The sequence below is a fragment of the Diceros bicornis genome, chromosome 41 (genome assembly GCF_020826845.1).
Source record: "Diceros bicornis minor isolate mBicDic1 chromosome 41, mDicBic1.mat.cur, whole genome shotgun sequence".
Lineage (NCBI taxonomy): Eukaryota > Metazoa > Chordata > Mammalia > Perissodactyla > Rhinocerotidae > Diceros > Diceros bicornis.
In genome coordinates, this window is record NC_080780.1 from 8,974,959 (window position 1) to 8,992,749 (window position 17,791).

Below are 17,791 nucleotides of genomic sequence, written 5' to 3' on the forward strand. Positions count from 1 at the left end.
ATAACATCAGCAAAAGTTTATCAGAGGTCTAAGGGAGGGAGTTTAAGACCAAGCTAGCCAGAAGAGGAGAAGAATCAGCTGTGAGGAGTCAAGAGGGGAGCTGGGACTGCAGAGTCCAGAAATGGAGCTCAGAATCAAGGCTACAGGCAGGAGGCCACAACTTTCTCATATGCTGGACCATGATCTACGGGTGTGTGTTTTTTTTTTAATCTCATACAAAACTGTACTGCTCTTTAAAAATGGATAAACTATAGTTGCTTTAAAATTTAAAAAGATATATACAAACATAGGCTTTAAATTTTCTAAACTGAATCCCCTCTCATTGTTTGATCAAAAACTTTATATAAAGCAAATCCAAAAGCCCTTGGCATACACACATTTCACATTTGAAATTTTTGACTAAATAAGGGAGCTATCCCGAAAGTCTTGATATAAGTTGAGAATTTTGCTAAGGCTTCACTTTGAACAATGAACACTTAGATCTTGGTGTTCAGAGCTAGTCATTTACTAGTTCTTGAATCTGAGCTCAGTTCTCTGATCATGATGTCTGTTATGGAATGAATTTCCCTCCCCCCCAAATTTCAATGTTGAAGCCCTAACTCCAAGTGTGTCTGTATTTGGTATAAGGAAATAATGAGGGTTAAATGAGGTTATAGGGGTGAGGCCCTGATCCAATAGGATTAGTGTCCTTATAAGAAGAGACACCAGAGAGTACCCACTCCCTGCTCAGGGAGTACGCGCACCAAGGAAAGGCTTTGTGAGGACACAGAAGGAGATGGCCACCTGCAAGCTAGGAAGAGCGTTTCCTCACCAGAAACTGAATAAGCCGGAACCTTGATATTGGACTTTCCAGCCTCCAGAAGTGTGAGAGAGAAATTTCTGTAGTTTAAGCCACCCAATCTGCAGTATTTATGGCAGCCTGAGATGACTAATACAATCTCATACGTTTTTTGTTTGAGAAGTTAAATGAAACAGTGGTATGAGGGATCCACTAACAACTTAGAGCATACTATACTGTGAATATCAAGGATTTACTTTACTCAAATATTATGGTAAAGAGTTTCAAATATCCTCAACTTGTCTTCAAAAATCATTCACTCTAGTATCACCCACTTAAGAGAAAAATAAGGATGTAAAAACTTATAATGAAAACATCTTCATTTTAAGAATCATTATTGCTTTCCAAAATAGTAGTATAAGATACATTTCAACTAAAATTAGGGGTTTGGGACGTTATAAGAAATCTAAACTGTTACTGTGCTTATGACAGTTATACATTCAAAAGAAAAATCAGCCTAGATTTATTAAAGGTTTTTTTAAAAATCATATTTTAACTATTTTGAAGAAGAGTTCATGATCTATCAAGTTCTGTCAAGAGAATGTTCTACGGCAGTAATGTGACCTGCTCGTGCACTCTCACAGAATCTCTCTTTGAGAAATGGGGGGCGGTGCATAGGATGAATTTCAATAACATTCAACAAAAGCTTCATTGTATTTACTTTTTTTTTTTTAAGAACTGCATTTAGAGGTTTTATTTTTTTTTTCTGCTTGAAAATAGAATTCAAGAAACACAAATCTGTAGAAGGATCCCCTCTTCTCTGTTTCTATGCTAGTGTGTCTTCCTTATAGCTCATGCTGGCCGCGCATCTATTCTTAGGCAAAGACACTGCTGGGCTTTCTTTATTCTTTTCTGGAATCAAAAAGTAGTTTTCTGATTTTCACTACAGAAGAGAAGGAGACATAGGTAATAGCCTTCAGGCTAAGATGAGGTGACTGGTTAGTGTTGGGTGGTGCACTGGTAGGAGTTTTTTGGCTTGGAACCCTCCATCTCTTTTTGTTAGTTGTTTGTGCATTTTCAGACAGGCAGATCCCTCTAGTTTCCTTAAAATATGTCTAGGGGACTGAGACAAGGCCATATCCTGGACAACACAACGCCCTCTCAAAAGATGTGAGTCAAGCGCAGAGACAGTCTAAACACCAAATGTGTTAAACTGAAGGAAGCGAAGTATCTAAAGCGGTTTGCTGAAAACCAATCATTGCCTCACAGCTTCTGGCATGTGCCGAGCAAAGCAGCCAACGCTTGTCTTGAATAGGATGTGCCTAAGTAATTTCTTATGCTTTTGAGATGGAACAGTGCAGTTATTTCATTAGGAAACTTTCTAGGGATTTACTGAGATGCTGTAGAATAGGCAGTATTATCAAATATACTGATTTGCTAATTAGCATTTGAATATCCTCCAGTTAAATTTCTTTTTAATCTGTATCTGTGTCTAATTTATGCATTTCTGCCTTTTCAACCCTGACAGCACAGAGAAGTCTGAGTCTTTAAAAAAAATCTGTTAAAAGGGCTACAAGTCACCTATATGATCGTGTAGGGTCCTGTAGAGAGCTCCTGATGCACACCGCTGCTCAGGGCTCCCTCCACGCCTCCCAGTCTCCTGTGCTGCATCTCTTTCATGGGATTTCATCTCTCTCACAGCTGATCTACATTAGTGCTCGTCTAGACCCAGACCTGGTGACTGGGCTCCCATGTGATTTGCTGGTGAGATTTTGACTGTACTGGCAGGTGTTTGGGGAAGGCAAATAGAGGTCATCAGAATCACCTCCAGAACTACTTGATTCACACATGCTCATTTCAGACTTATTGTAGCTTTCTTCTCTTTCAGAATCCTTGCTCATTTTATTTTGCCTGAAAAGAGTGAGATGAACATCCACTGTCAGATTGAAACTCTAAACATTGCTTGAATTGACAGATCTATCCAACTGTTTTTTTTTTTTTTTTTTTTTTTTTTTTTTAATTTTATTTATTTATTTTTTCCCCCAAAGCCCAGTAGATAGTTGTATGTCATAGCTGCACATCCTTCTAGTTGCTGTATGTGGGACACGGCCTCAGCATGGCTGGAGAAGCAGTGCGTCGGTGTGCGCCCGGGATCCGAACCCGGGTCGCCAGCACCGGAGCGCACGTACTTAACCGCTAAGCCACGGGGCCGGCCTATCCAACTGTTTTTTTAAAACAGTGTTTTTTCTTTTTAATTCTCACTTTTGCTCCCTCTCGCCTTGATATAGACATCAATTTCTTCCTTCTATTAGCCTTTCTTTCCTCTTTTTCTTCCTTGTGCATCTCTATGCTTAATTCTAATTTGTTCAGATTTAGATGCTAAAATCACCTGTTTTCATAATGTTCCCTGGGAGTACTAGCTTTGGTGATAAGTTGATTTGGTCCTTGTTCCATTGATGAACATTTTGTTCTACATTTTCAGGCATGTATATGTTTATCAGCTGATCTACACATCTAATTTTTTGTAATTCAAAAGATTCCCTTGCGAAATGAGTAGTTTCAAAAGTACCCAATGTAGCACATTTATATACTCAGTTCCTACCATGGGTCCACATTCCTGTATTGGACAGGCAAGTCCATACTTATGCCTGCGCCACAGGTATGCTCTTTTCTGCTAGTCTCCTGAGATTGACATTCGGAGATTCTTCAGCACTAACTCCCACCTTTGATCATATGTGGCACATCAAAGTAAAGTAACCAAGCTCTGCCCTCAGGTTATATAAAGGGTGAGGAAATAGGACTTTTTCTCTCTCAGAGCATCTGGTTAAGGAAAGAAATTGTAGCAATTTTCTTACAGCAGCAGGATCCATATTCTTTTATTCAATATCCAGTCTCTTACTCTCAAAATTTTCCAGTTTCTCTTTTGGTAGCAGATGTGATTCTTTAAAAAAGGGAGGTTATTTGAGATATAAGATTCACCTAATGCCAGAAACTCAGCATGGACTCGCTGTAATTTCCAAATGAGATTTTAGTGCTTGGTGTAGGTAGCACAAAAGGAAGAACCAGGTCCCTGAAGCAGAATCATGACTATTGCCCCACCTACTCTTAGAACTTACCTATGCTTTTTGGAAGTTTTTAGGAAGCTACGCATGCAGAAATTATTGAAAATCAGCAGGATTGTCACATGTGCACCCTTGGAAGAAAAACAAAAGGATGCAATTCATTTGTGGTCATGTGCCTGGCTTTTTATTTTAATGGAAAATCAAGCCTCTTTTATTTTTTTTTTCCCTTTATCTTTAGGCAGCAGAGCTTTCTCCAGTGAGGCTACCATGATTGTGTCAGGGTTTGAGAAATCCATATTAATGGAAACTCCCAAAGCCAGTACATGGCAGGCATATTATGTGCAGTACAGAAGATTGAATAGGTGACCGTCATCGGATTCTAAAATCAAAGAAGCAAAATAACTCGTTTCTTGACACTACAAACATCAGGGAACTTTTAACAAATCACCTCTCTTGCTGAGGCCAGCATGAGTTTGCAGGCCAAAAGCTGGTCCATCAAGAGCATTTTCTGTTTCCTTGAACAAAAGATTTCCGTTTGAATTAATAGTGTTCCTAAACACTATTTATGCAAAAGTATTACAGTCAGGATTGTTCCAAATAATTCATCAGCATTTTGATGTTTTCTAAGAGGATTCTTTCCAGCAGGAGAACTGACTATAAAACTTTTGTATCCATTTGAAATTGTTGCTTTAGTTGCGAAAACATGCAATATAATGTTATCTTGAATCACAACAAAGTCATTTTCAATATCACAAAATATAATTCTATATATTAAGATTAATTATGTCCTTAGAGCCTAATTTTCCAAAGACTTTATTGAATGGTTATTCGTAGAAGAAATTTTGAATTGGATATCATAAAATTACAACTTCAAAATAATATGAAACGGATTGATAGAGATAAAAGTTAGGTTTTAGTGCATTATGTCAAATCCATCATCTTCAGTAGAGCCCATACAAATAAATAACTCAGTAAGACTAATGTAGAAGGAACTCTCGGGTATCAATAAGTCTGGTAACATTTTTGAGTCTGTTTTATAGTTCATTCACTCAGGTTCTGACCATGCTTCCCTCTGTGTTTACCTCCCATCCCACCTCCCTCTACTCCATCATTTTCTTCCACCTACCAGCACAGAACCTATGCCTAAGGGAAGACATGTGCATTACACAGTATACAACTGAAGAGACTCGTTGCTTAATTCTAATTTTAAGTTAACAAATGCTCATTTTAGAATCTTAAACAATATATTAAAGTATAGAGAAGAGTAAACCTATAAGTCAAAGTCATCCATATGACTCTTTACACTTAACTACTATTGATGCGTTAAACACTTTTTCCAACAAACATTTATTAGGCACCGATTATGTGCATGATGCATTAGGAAGTTGTAAGAGACAACCTAACTTCAAGATACAGTTTAACAAGAAGACATGGACTTTGCTATGTTAAGTGATAATAAAAATATAAAGCTATATGAGAAAAGAAAAGCATTATACTATTTTTGGCAAGGAACATTGGAAATGTTTTTTATGGAGAGGGACATTTTGGAAGTAGAATTTACGGAATTAGAAAGAGTAGACCTCCAGATAGAAAGATTATAATAATCGTAAACTCATGGTGAGAAAGCATAGCTCTAGCAGGGCACCATAACTGGATCGGTTTGAGCAGAGGACACATAAAGTGGTGGTGGCCTGGGAGGGAGAAAAGTCAACTTGGGACATGGAGCCGTGAGTCAATCTTTTCCCAAAGGGGAGAAGCAATCTATGTCAGCATATAATAAGGTTAATCTGATGTGGGAAAGTGATTAAGGCAGCAGGTAGGAGGACATTGCAATAGTCCAGACAAGAAGAATTATTTTCTTACTTAGAGAAATCACAGAGGATTAATACAGAGGACAAAATACTTGTAAAACAAGACATTGTGGTTATAGATTTAACAGGAATTTTAGGCAATGGAATAGAGTGACAAGGGAGAAATAACTTTTGTAGTTTACCCCAAAGTTTTCACTTGGTAGAGATTTAACCATTAATAAATGTAGAGAAACAGAATAGAAGGATCATAAATGGAGAAATGGTAAGATTTTTTAAATAAACTTTTTATTTTAGAATGATTTTAGATTTACCTAAAAGCTGCAGAGATATTAGAGAGCATAACCTTGCACTCAGTTTCTCTTGTTAACATCTTACGTTAGTATCGTTCATTTGTCCCAAGTAAAGAACCAATATAATCCATTATTTTAAATAAAGTCCATACTTGATTCAGATTTACTTAGTTTTTATCAAATATTCCTTTTCTGTTCCAGACTCCCACCCAGGACACCACATTGCATTTAGGCCCCATGTCTCCTCAGGGTCCTCTAGACTGTAACAGTTTCTCAGATTTCCCTTGTGTTAGATGACCTTGACACTTTTGAGGAGTACATATCACGTGTTTTGTAGAATGTCCCTACATTCTACAAAACCCTATACGGGGTTTACCTTATTCTTTTTTCATGAATCCATTGAGGTGAGGGATTTTTAGGAGGAAAACCACACAGGTAGAATGTGATTCTTATCACATCACGTCAGGGTTACATACTATTAGCATGACTTATCACAATCGACATTAACTTTGATCATCTAGTTGAAAGAGTTTCTGTCAGGTTTATCTGCCACAAAGTTATCCTTTTTTAAGCTTTTTCCTTATACTCTTTGGAAGAAAGTCACTAGGTACAGCCTGCACTTAAGCCATGGGAAGTTATGTTCTATTTCCTCGAGATGGTAAATGGGGATGTTAACATGAGTATTTCAAAATAAGGACATGTCTGATGAGTACTTGAGGAGTTTAGAATATGGAGGCATAGGAAGATCCTGAACTCACCTCCTACTGTGGACATAACAAACCTACAACTACCTGTAGAACAATTCCTCTGAGAGAGATCTGGAAACTGGATGAAAAGAACCCCCACAACAAGGGATACCCAGGGGTAGGGGGCAGGCTGAGATACAGCCCTGCTGAGGAAAAAAACCACAACCTAGCCACTGCACTTCACGGTGAAGAGCAATCTTACAGGTATGAAGCCTTTCCTGGAGGAGCAGGGGATTCGAACTCCACATTAGGCACTCGAGCCCTTAGATCCAGCACAAGAGAGATGAGAACCCAAAACACCTGGCTTTGAAAACCAATGCAAAATATACCCAGGAAAACTATAGAATTTCAGGGACAGGAAAACTTGCTCTTAAAGGACCCACATACAGACTCATTCAATCCAGAAACCTGTACAAAAACATCAAACAGAAAAGTGCATAGTCCATTGGTAAAAGAGACCCACTTACTAAGTTTTGAACATCCCAGGGAGGCAGGAGGGGGCAGGGCCCACCTGCCAGGAACTGAGACACTGGCAGCAGCCATTATTGTCACTAGTTCAGCTGTGCTGACACAGACACTGGCAGTCACCATTGGAATCCTTGCTCTAGCCTATTAGCACAGGGGCCTACCCTGGCCACTAGAGCACCTGAGGCAATCAAGTATAGCCCGGCAGCACAGGTAGGCCACCCCAGGAACTGGCCCTGCCCACCAGTGAGCCCACAGCCAACTTGAACCGCTGGGTTTCTCAAACAGCCACACAGGGAATATTCCCCTCCTACCAACACCTGAAACACTTGCATGCTGCCATACCGGGGGCCTCTCCTGCCCATCAATGTACCAGAGGCACCTGTGCATGCAGGGCAGTGTAGCCTGTTCTTGCCAGAGGCCTGTCTCATCCAAGAGCAAGCTGGCAACAGCTGCATGCCGTGCAGCTAGCCTACCTGCAAGCTGCCCCACCAACCATCACGTTTGAGGCAGCCAAGTATGCCCTGGCTGTGCAGCCAGCCACACCAGAGGCCTGCAGCAGTTATGCACCCCCAGACTTAGCAACCAGCCACATTGGGGCCTGACTCCATCACAAGCAAACCCACAGTAATTGTGCACTACCAGACCTCACAGCCATCTGTGCTGGGGGCTTGCCTCACCCAATCATTTGCCCATAGCAGCTGCACATGGCCAGGCCTTGCAACCAGCCAGCATGAGGACCAGCCTAGTCTTTCCATGTAGCCATAGCAATCCTGCCACAGCAGAAGCTGTGGGACACCCCTGGAGCATTTGGTGTAGGTGTCAAGAGGGGAGCATGCTCCTGGGCCCCATTAAACATCACCTACATGAGGCCACATTTTCAAGATCAGGAGACATAGCCGATCTACCTAATACATAGATATAACAGAGAGGTAGGCAAAATGAGGAGATAAAAGAATATGTTCCAAATAAAAGAACAGGACAAATCTTCAGAAAAAGAACGATACGAAACAGAAATAAACAATCTACCTGATAAAGGGTACTGCTCTTTGATCTTGGGAGAAGAATAAATGAACACAGTGAGAACTTCAACAAAGAATTGGAAAATATAAAAAAGAACCAATCAGAACTGAAGAAAACAATAATGGAAATGAAAAATTCATTAGAGGGAATCAACAGCAGAGTAGATAAAATAGACGAACAGATCAGCAATCTGGACAAAAGAGTAGAGGAAATCACCCAAGCTGAACAGAAAAAAAAAGTGATGACAGTCTAAGGGACCTCTGGGACAACATCAAGTGTATGAACATTTGCATTATAGATGTCCCAGAAGGAGAAGAGAGAGACAAAGGGGCAGAAGACCTATTTGGAGAAATAATTGCTGAAAACTTTCCTAACCTGGAGAAGGAAAAAGATATTCAGGTTCACGAAGCACAGAGAGTACCAAACAACACGAACCCAAAGAGGCCCACACCAAGACTTATAATTAAAATATCAAGAATTAAAGATAAGGAGAGAATCCTAAGAGCTGCAAGACAAAGGCAACAAGTTGCATACAAAGGACATCCTATAAGGCTATCAGCTGACTTCTCAGCAGAAACCCTACAGGCTAGAAGAGAGTGGCATGATATATTTAAAGTGCTGAAGGGAGAAAACCTACAGCCACGAATACCTGGCAAGGCTATCATTCCAAACAGAGGAGAGAGAAAGAGTTTTCCAGACAAAAAAACTAAAGGAGTTTATCACCACTAAACTGGACTTATAAGAAATGTTAAGGGACTTCTTTAAATGGAAAAGAAAAGACCACAAATAGGAATAAGAAAATTATCAAACAAAAAAAACACTGGTAAAGGCAAATATATAGAAAGGGTAGTGGATCAACCACCTATAAAACTACTATGAAGGTCAAATGACAAAAATACTAAAATAACCTATATCTATGATAAGAAGTTAAGGGATATAAAAAATTAAAAGAGATAAAATATGATATTAAAAACAAAACGTGATGGGGGAGGGTAAAAGTGTAGGGCTTTTAGGAAGAAGTTGAACTAAGAGATCATCAACTTAATATAGATTGCTCTTTACATAGGTTATTATATATGAACCTCATGGTAACCACAAACCAAACACCTATAATAAATACACAAAAAAATAAAGAGAAAGGAACTCAAACATAACACTAAAAATGTCATCAAATTAGAAGAAAAGAGAGCAAGAAAAGAAGAGAGGAACAGAGAAGAACTACAAGAACAACCAGAAAAAAAGTAACGAGATGGCAATAAGTACATACTTGTCAATAGCTACTTTAAATGTCAATGGACTAAATGCTCCAATAAAAAGACATAGAGTGGCTGAAAGGATAAAAATACAAGACCCATATATATGCTGCATACAGGAGACACACTTCAGACTTAAAGACACTCACAAACTGAAAGTGAAGGGATGGCAACAGACATTCCATGCAAATGGAAATGAAAAGAAAGCTAGGATAGCAATACTTATATCAGACAAAATAGACTTTAAAACAAAAACTAAAGAGATAAAGAAGGGCACTACATAATGATAAAGGGAACAATCCAACAAGAGGATATAACACTTGTAAATATCTATGCACTCAACATAAATACATAACTCCAATATTAAAAGACATAAAAGGAGAAATTGGCAGCAACACAATAATAGTAGGGGACTTTAACACTCCACATACATCAATGGATAGATCATCCAGACAGAAGATCAATATGGAAACATTGGCCTTAGATGACACATTAGACCAGATGGACTTAGATATGTACAGAATATTCTACCCCAAAGCTGAAGAATACACATTCTTTTCATGCACATGGGACATTCTCTGGGATAGATCACATATTATGCCACAAAACAAGTTTCAATAAATTTAAGAAGATCGAAATAATATCAGCCATCTTTTCTGACCACAATAGTATGAAACTAGAAATAAACTACAGAAGAAAACTGGAAAAGTCACAAATATGTGGAGATTAAACAAAATACTACCAAACAACTATTGGGCCAATGAAAAAATCAAAGGAGAAATCAAAAAATACCTGGAGGCAAATGAAAATGAAAATACAACATACCAAAATCTATGGGATACAGCAGAAGCAGTAGTAAGAGGGAAGTTTATAGCAATACAGGCCTACCAAAAAGAAACAAGAAAAATCTCAAATAAACAATCTAACAGTATACCTAAAGGAACTAGGAAAAAAAGAACAAATGGGGGCCAGCCAGTGGTGTAGTGGTTATGTCCATGCACTCCGCATCCGCAGCCTGGGGTTTGCAGGTTCGGGTCCCAGGCACAGACCCACACACTGCTTATCAAGCTGTGCTGTGGTGGCATCCCATATAAAGTAGAGGAAGATGGGCACAGATGTTAGCTCAGGGCCAATTTTCCTCAGCAAATAAAAAAGAGGAGGATTGGCAACAGATGTCAGCTCAGGGCTAATCTTCCTCAAAAAAAAAAAGAAAGAAAAAGACAAAGAAAAAAAAGAACAATGAAACCCAAAATCAGTAGAAGGAAGGAAATAATAAAAATCAGAGCAAAAATAGAGAGACTAAAAAGACTACAGAAAAGATCAATGAAACCAAGAGCTGTCTCCTTGAAAAGGTAAACAAAATCAACAAATCTTTAGCTAGACTCACTAAGAAAAGGAGAGAAGTCTCAAATAAATAGAATCAGAAATGAGGGAGGAGAAATTACAACAAATACTCTAGAAATGCAAGGCATTATAAGAAAATACTATGAAAAGCTATACACCAACAAATTAGATAACCTAGAAGAAATGGATAAATTCTCAGAATTATATAACCTTCCAAAACTGAATCAAGAAGAAATAGAGAATCTGAATAGACCAATCACTAGTAAGGAGATCAAAACAGTAATCAACAACCTCCCAAAAAGAAAAAGTCCAGGACCATACAGCTTCCTTGGTGATTTCTACCAAATACTCAAAGATTTAATATCTATCCCTCTCAAACTCTTCCAAAAAATTGAAGAGGAGGGCTTGTTTCCTAACTCTTTCTATGAGATCAACATTACCCTGACATCAAAACCAGGAAGCACAACACAAAAAATACTGTTACAGGCCAATATCACTGATGAACATAGATATAAAGTCTTCAAGAAAATATTAGCAAACCAAATACAACAATACATTAAAAGTTTTATAAACCGTGATGAAGTGGGTTTTATTTCAGGGGTGCAAGGATAGTTCAACATCTGCAAATCAAGCAACAAGATACACCACATTAACAAAATGAAGATTAAAAATCACATGATCATCTCAATAGATGCAGAGAAAACATCTAACAAGATTCAACATCCATTTATGATAAAAACTCTGAATAAAATGGCTATAGAAGGAAAATACTTTGACATAAGGCCATATATGACAAACCCACAGCTAACATACTCAATGGGGAAAAACTGAAAGCTATTCCTCTAAAACAGGAATAAGAGAAGTATGGCCACTTTTGCCACTCTTATTCAACATAGTATTGGAAGTCCTAGCCAGAGCAATTAGTCAACAAGAAGAAATAAAAGGGATCCAAATTGGGAAGGAAGAGGTAAAACTGTCACTATTTGCAGATGACATAATTTTATGTATAGAAAACCCTAAGAATCCTATAAAAAGCTATTAGAAATTATTAAAAAATACAGTAAAGTTTCAGGGTACAGAATTGACATACAGAAATCAGTTGTGTTTCTATACATTAACAACAAACTAGCCGAAAAAGAAATCAAGAATACAATCTCATTTACAATCATACCAAAAGAATAAAATACCTAGGAGTAAATTTAACAAAGAAGGTAAAAAACCTGTACACTGAAAATTATAAAACATTCTGGAAAGAAATTGAAAAGACAGAGAAGTGGAAAGATATTCTATGCCCACGGATTAGAAGAATTAACAGAGTTAAAATGTCCATACTTCTTAAAGCAACCTACAGATGCAATGCAATCCTAATCAAAGTCCCAATGACATTTCTCACAGAAATAGAAGAAAGAATCCTAAAATTTGAATGGAACAATAAAAGACTCTGAATAGCCAAAGCAACCCTAAAAGAAAAGAACAAAGCTGCAGGCATCACACTCCATGATTTCAAAATATACTGCAAAGCTATAGTAATCAAAACAGTATGGTCCTGGCACAAAAACAGATGCACAGATCAATGGAACAGTATTGAGAGCCCAGAAATAAACCCCCACATCTATGGATGTCTAATTTTCAACAAAGGAGCCAAGACCATACAGTGGAGACAGGGAAAGTCTCCTCAGTAAATGGTGTTGGGAGAACTAGACAGCCACATGCAAAAGAATGAAAGTAGACCATTATCTTACACCATACACAAAAATTAACTCAAAATGGATTAAAGACTTGAATGTGAGACCTGAAACCATGAAACTCCTAGAAGAAAACATAGGCAGTATGCTCTTTGACATTGGTCTTAACAGTATCTTTTTGAATATTATGTCTCCTCAGGCAAGGGAAACAAAAGAAAAAATAAACAAATGGAACTACATAAAACTAAAAAGCTTCTGCACAGCAAAGGAAACCATCAACAAAAACGCCACTTCTGAGTATTTATCTAAAGAACACAAAAACACTAATTTGCAAAGATATATGCACCCCTATGTTCATTGCAGCATTATTTACAATAGCCAAGACTTGGAAACAACATAAAGGCCCATCAGTAGATGAATGGAGAAAGAAGTGGTATATATACACAATGGAATACTACCCAGCCATAAAAAAGATGAAATCTTGCCCTTTGCAAAAATATGGATGGACTTTGAGGGTATTATGCTAAGCAAAATTTGTCAGAGGGAGAAATACAAATACCATATGATTTCACTCATATGTGGAAGATAAAATCAACAAACGAACACATAGTTATGGAGACTAGATTGGTGGTTACAGGAGGGGAAGGGGGTGGGGGGAGGGCGAAAATGGTAAAGGGGCACATTTGTACGGTGACGGATGGCAACTAGACTTTTGGTGGTGAACATGATGCAGTCTATACAGAAGTCAAAATATAGTGATGTGCACCTGAAATTTATGTAATGTTATAAACCAGTTACATCATAAAAAATAAATAATTAATTTTAAAAAATGAGGACATGTCTTACAGGAGCTTATTTGCTAACCGGATCAGTGGCCAGTCTAAATTGGGTAGTCATCTATATAAGCCATGAGGTTACCACAGGAGAAAACAAGGGTATATTTAGCATTCTGGTTAACACACACTACTTTCATAACAAATACTGTGTTAATACCCCATTTACTTTTCTGAAATGAAATCACAGATAACATAAACTATGTAGAAGCAAATTACACAAAAATATATATAATTACTTAATTGTAATATGAGGGAAAAATAATTTATAATAAAATAATGTATAATTTTACATGCAAATTCCAAAACATTGCTACCCTGGAAAACATAGTGAAATTGCGATACTTAAGTTTTATAGTAATGAGAATTAGCAACACCAGCTACTGAAACAATCATTGCTCACATCATAGTGGCTTGACACGATGTAGGTCATTTTCTCTCCGGGGTCAGTTCCACCCCAGCGGGCACACAGGCTCCCGGCCTTTGCTCTCATGGCTTCTGTACCCACAGGGCTCAGTGTTCTCCGCGGCGGTCTCCGCCTCCCGCCAGGAGACAACAGAGAATTGCTGCCGGGGCACACCTGCTTTTCAACACCTGGGCCCCGAGTGGGCTCAAGTTGGTGAGAAATGCTTGAAAGGCCCCACCTGACCTGGGAGGTGGGGAATTGCAGGTGAGCTGTTTGGCAGGGAAGAGAAGGAGACAGGATTCGTCAAAGGCAGAGCACTGTGGCTGCCGCTCGCCGAGAACCTGCCGGGGGGCCAGGTCAGATGTACAGACAGGCAACACACAGTGTATGAGGTATTTCTGCCAGTGGTGAGATTTTATTCTGAAATAATGACCAATAGTTGTGAAAATTTTGCAGTAAAACAAAGTACTGACTTTCCTCAATTTTCATGCTATTTGTATTCCTGGAAGATGCAACTGATTAAAATTGTACAAGATACTTTGCGCTTATGTGGAAACATATAGAGTTTGCTTCTATACATGGATGATTATAAACACACTTTCACCCACGTTATTGTCTGGGTACACGATAGCTTTTACACAGGATGCAAACAATACCCTGCTCTGTGGGAGAGTCTCCACATCACAGACCCTGCTTACAGAACGCCAGCAGCACTACTCCATCCCAAGTGCTGGGACAAACCAAACACACCCTTTGATTTCCAAGTCCCCCAGGAGGTGGTGGCACCCTGATTGAGAACCACAGAATTAGTAGAAGGGAAGAGAAGACAGATGCAGACAGAGAGACAAACAGGGGGAGCAATATGAAAACATGATGGTAGCGGCAGAAGGTGAAAAAAAGAGACATTAGAGAAAGGAAAAAAAAAATGAGGCATTCAGGGGACATTTGGAGGTAAAAATTGAGAGTACCTTTAAATTTATTTTTTCTGGAACTTTACCTAAACTTGGAACTATGTCCTTATGCCGAATAGCATGTTCTTGATGTCAGTAAACAATGTCCAGCTGAGGTATTCCACAATGAAGAAAACCCTGATGCCACGTCGCCATACAGTTTAATTTTAATGTGGTTCTTCTAAATATTATGAAATTATAGGAACATTGTTATAGATGGCAAAGAGGCCCAATTTTGGTCACAGATATAGTTGACAATATCATAAGTGCTGCAATTTTTGAGTTAGCACAGACCTACTTGCCACCAAACATTGCCTTTAACTAGCCTGTCATTGATTTGCATCTCTCCATCAGCTTTCACCGCCTCAAACAAACCTGAGCCCTATTAGCTTCCAGAGAAGGTGGTGGGGTAAGTTTTATCACCCATCTCACTCTTCCCTGACCCTTTACTGAGGCAAGTCACATCCAGTGGCAAGAAAAATAATAGCAAGTAGACTTTTTTCTACAATTCATGTCAGAGAAAGAGGATTTGTTTTGTTTCACTTTGTTGTTTGTAAAATAAGAATTAAGAATTTGCCAGCAGACTGTTAATAGAAGTGTGAAAGTTCTGTTTATCTTTTAAAACAGCCCCCAATTATATACAACACGAAGTCCTCTCCTGCACCTCTTCACTCTCAGCACTCCATGCGGTTCCCTTCTGCTCTGTGCTTCTCCCATCAGCCCCTCCATACTCCATCCTCAGAACCGGATACCACTGGGAAGCAACGTGCTACAAGCCAGGCAAGAGGACACGGGAAGAAGCAGGTTGCCTGTGTGTTTTGTTTTGGAGGGAATGGCAAACCATCACAGAGGGACCCAGGAGCATGGGGTGTGGGGAAAGTGAGAGGGCAGGAGGAGAAGGTGAGGGATGTGCCTGATGAAACGCAGAGGGGAGCCCACAGGGCAGTCCATGGACAGAGCACAAGAAAGCTTCAGCTAGAGTGGAGCCTCTCCTAAACCCCTACCATCCTGAGGATTCTGTGCGCAGGAGTCTGACCGTCTTCTCTGGGGTTCTCTGTGTTTGATTAGCTGTTAACAAGAAAGACAACTGTGTAGCTTTCTCATAAAATGCTGGGAGTTACAGGCAGAGCAGATGGTGGAGGGGGAGCCTTACCAATTAGCAGAGTTATTTGATCTAAAGATCAGGCCTGGTGCCTGAGATAGAATTCAATGTTGGCATTAGAGTATTAGAAAAGAATAAATAAAATTCCAGCCTGCAGACGTGTTTCATTAAGTGGAGCAAAATCTCATTATTTCAAACCCTCCTCATTCAGAATAAGTGACCTCTGTTCAGGGACTGTAGATATTATAGTCTCCTGTATCATTTTAAATGAAATTATTACTATATTTTTTCCACAAGCATATATAAAGATGCAAAGTACCCATTTCCTTACAAACAACATTCTAAGTGCAACAGATGATTGTCATCCAGAAGCCTTAAAGTGAGAGCAGAAAAACGATTGCTTTATAAGAGTTCTACAATTGAATTGTTTAAATTAACATACAGTAAAATTGACTTTTTTCTGTACAGTTCTATGAATTACCAAACATGTACAGACTCACGTAACTACCACCGCAAGCAGGATACAGAACAGCTCTCTCACTACGGGAACCGCCCCTGGCCCCCATGCCATCCCTTCGTGGTGGAACGCCATCCCTTCGTGGTCGAACTCCATCCTGCATCCCTGGCCACCACAGATCTGTTCTCCGTGGAATTATACAGTGTGTATTAACTTTCCTATACAAGCTTCTGTCACTTAGAAAAACGCCTTTGAGATCCATTGAAGTTACTTAGTTTTTTTTTTTTTTAATTTTTATTTATTTATTTTTCCCCCAAAGCCCCAGTAGATAGTTGTATGTCATAGCTGCACATCCTTCTAGTTGCTGTATGTGGGACGCGGCCTCAGCATGGCCGGAGAAGCAGTGCGTCGGGGCACGCCTGGGATCCGAACCCGGGCTGCCAGTATTTTTATCGTGATGTGGTATTTCATTGTATGGAGTTACTACATTTGTTTATCTATTCACCTGTTAAAGGACATTGGGTTGTTTCAAGTTTGGGGCAGTTATGAGTAAAGTTGCTACCATCATTCATGAACACATCTTTCTGTGAATGTAAGTTTCTATTTCTCCAGGATAAATACCTGAGCTGGCTGGCTTACATGCTAAGTACATGTTTAACTACGCAAGGAATTGCCCAACTGTTTTTCAGAGTGGTTGTGCTGTTTCTCATTCCCACTACTAAGGTGAGAGTTCCATTGCTCCACATCCCCATCAGTGGTATTTTCGGTATATGTTTTATATATTTGCCACTCTAATGGATGTGTAATGGTATCTTGTCGTCATCTTGAACTTACATTGCTAATGATGCTGAATATTTTCTCGTGGTTATTTATCATCTACATATCTTCTTTGGTAAAGAGTCTATTCAACACTTTTGCTCATTTAAATGTATGTTATTGTTTACCTACTGTTGAGTTTTGAGAGTTTTAAAAATTTATTTCTTCTGGACATAAGAAATTTTTCAAATATGTAATTGCAAAATGTTTTCTCCTCATCTATAGGTTTTCTCCTTATCTCAATAGGCATTTCACAGAACAAGCAGTTTCAGCTTTGATAAAGTCTATTGTACTATTGTTTTTAACGTTTTGTACATTTGATATTATGTCTCATACTCTTCACCCCAGGCGAGAAGATATTCTCCTTGTTTTTCCAAAAGTTTGACAGTTTTTATTTTACATTTAAATGCGTGATCCATTTTGAAGTTAGTTTTTGTATGATTTGTGAGGTTTAGGTTAAAGTTCTTTTGTGTGTGTGGACAGCTGTTCAAGTGTTCCAACACCATTTGTTAAAGAGAATCCTTTTCTCCATTGAATTGTCCTTGCACCTTCGTCAAAAATCAATTGGCCATGTTAGTGTGGGTCTATTTATCAACACTGTTCTGTTCCATTGATCAATGAGTCTACTGTTCACCAATACCACACTGTCTTGATTACTGTAGCTATGTGGTAAGTCTGAAAGCGAGGTGAAGTGAATATGTGTGTGACACACATTCTAACAATCTTCTTTTTCAGAATTGTTTTGGGCTTTGGCTTTCATATAAATTTTA

At 38.8% G+C, this 17,791-nt stretch overlaps 1 pseudogene; it reads right to left on the reverse strand.

Annotated features, from left to right (window-relative positions):
• Positions 1 to 1,544: 1,544 nt before the first annotated feature.
• Positions 1,545 to 16,368, reverse strand: LOC131400108 (shugoshin 1-like; annotated as a pseudogene).
• Between the last annotated feature and the right edge of the window lie 1,423 nt (positions 16,369 to 17,791).